Source organism: Phycodurus eques, chromosome 2 (genome assembly GCF_024500275.1).
Source record: "Phycodurus eques isolate BA_2022a chromosome 2, UOR_Pequ_1.1, whole genome shotgun sequence".
Taxonomy (NCBI): Eukaryota; Metazoa; Chordata; class Actinopteri; order Syngnathiformes; family Syngnathidae; genus Phycodurus; species Phycodurus eques.
Window position 1 is genome coordinate 7,699,893 of NC_084526.1, and position 2,381 is coordinate 7,702,273.

Genomic DNA, 2,381 nt, shown 5'->3' on the forward strand with positions numbered 1-2,381 from the left:
TTCATCCAGCTCTTCCGGAGGGATCCCGAGGCGTTCCCAGGCCAGCCGAAGGACGTAGTCTCTCCAGCGTGTCCTGGGTCGTCCCCGGGGTCTCCTCCCGGTGGGACGTGCCCGGAACACCTCACCAGGGAGACGTCCGGGAGGCATCCGAATTAGATGCCCCAGCCACCTCATCTGGCTCCTCTCAATGCGGAGGAGCAGCGGCTCTACTCTGAGATCCTCCCGGATGACCGAGCTTCTCACCCTATATCTAAGGGAGAGCCCGGACACCCTGCGAAGGAAACTCACCGATCCGTCTGTCGATCTCCCGTTCCATTCTTCCCTCACTCGTAAACAAGACCCCAAGATACTTGAACTCCTCCACTTGGGGCAGGATCTCATCCCCGACCCGGATAGGGTATGCAACCCTTTTCCGACTGAGGACCATGGTCTCAGATTTGGAGGTGCTGAAGACACTCAGCTGCGAACTGCTCCAGTGAGAGTTGGAGCTCATGGTTTGATGAAGCCAACAGAACCACATCATCTGCAAAAAGCAGAGATGCAATACTGAGGCCACCAAACCGGACCCCCTCTACGCCTTGGCTGCGCCTAGAAATTCTGTCCATAAAAGTTATGAACAGAATCGGCGACAAAGGGCAGCCTTGGCGGAGTCCAACCCTCACCGGGAATGAGTCCGACTTACTGCCGGATATGCGGACCAAACTCTGACTCCGGTCGTACAGGGACCGAACAGCCCGTATCAGGGGGTTCGGGACCCCATACTCCTGAACCACCCTCCACAGGACTCCCCGAGGGACATGGTCTAACGCCTTCTCCAAGTCCACAAAACACATGTAGACTGGTTGGGCGAACTCCCATGCAGCCTCGAGGACCCTGCCGAGGGTGTAGAGCTGGTCCACTGTTCCACGGCCAGGACGAAAACCACACTGCTCCTCCTGAATCTGAGATTCGACTTCCCGACGGACCCTCCTCTCCAGCACCCCTGAATAGACCTTACCAGGGAAGCTGAGCAGTGTGATCCCCCTATAGTTGGAACACACCCTCCGGTCCCCCTTCTTAAAAAGGGGGACCACCACCCCAGTCTTCCAATCCAGAGGCACTGTCCCCGATGTCCACGCGATGTTGCAGAGGCGTGTCAACCAGGACAACCCCACAACATCCAGAGCCTGTAGGAACTCCGGGCGAATCTCATCCACCCCCGGGGCCCTGCCACCGAGGAGCTTTTTAACTACCTCGGTGACCTCAAACCCAGAGATAGGAGAGCCCGCCTCAGAGAACCCACACTCTGCTTCCTCATGGGAAGGCGTGTCGGTGGAATTGAGGAGGTCTTCGAAGTATTCTCCCCACTGACTCACAACGTCCCGAGTCGAGGTCAGCAGCGCCCCATCCCCACTATACACAGTGTTGGTGGTGCACTGCTTTCCTCTCCTGAGACGTCGGATGGTGGACCAGAATTTCCTCGAAGCCGTCCGGAAGTCTTTCTCCATGGCCTCACCGAACTCCTCCCATACCCGAGTTTTTGCTTCAGCGACCACCAGAGCTGCATTCCGCTTGGCCAGCCGGTACCCATCAGCTGCCTCAGGAGTCCCACAGGCCAAAAACGCCCAATAGGACTCCTTCTTCAGCTTGACGGCATCCCTCACCGTTGGTGTCCACCAACGGGTTCGGAGATTGCCGCCACGACAGGCACCGACCACCTTACAGCCACAGCTCCGGTCGGCCGCCTCAGCAATGGAGGCGTGGAACATGGTCCCCTCGGACTCGATGTCCCCAGCCTCCCCCGGAACATGAGCAAAGTTCTGTCGGAGGTGGGAGTTGAAACTCCTTCTGACAGGGGATTCTGCCAGACGTTCCCAGCAGACCCTCACAATACGTTTGGGCCTGCCACGTCGGACCGGCATCTTCCCCCACCATTGGAGCCAACTCACCACCAGGTGGTGATCAGTTGACAGCTCCGCCCCTCTCTTCAACCGAGTGTCCAAGACATGTGGCCGCAAGTCCGATGACACGACCACAAAGTCGATCATCGAACTGCGACCTAGGGTGTCCTGGTGCCAAGTGCACATGTGGACACCCTTATGCTTGAACATGGTGTTCGTTATGGACAATCCATGACGAGCACAGAAGTCCAACAACAGAACACCGCTCGGGTTCTGATCGGGGGGGCCGTTCCTCCCAATCACGCCCTTCCAGGTCTCACTGTCATTGCCCACGTGAGCATTGAAGTCCCCCAACAGAACAATGGAATCCCCAGCGGGAGCGCTCTCCAGCACCCCCTCCAAGGACTCCAAAAAGGGTGGGTACTCTGAACTGTTGTTTGGTGCATAGGCACAAACAACAGTCAGGACCCGTCCCCCCACCCGAACGCGGAGGGAGGCTAC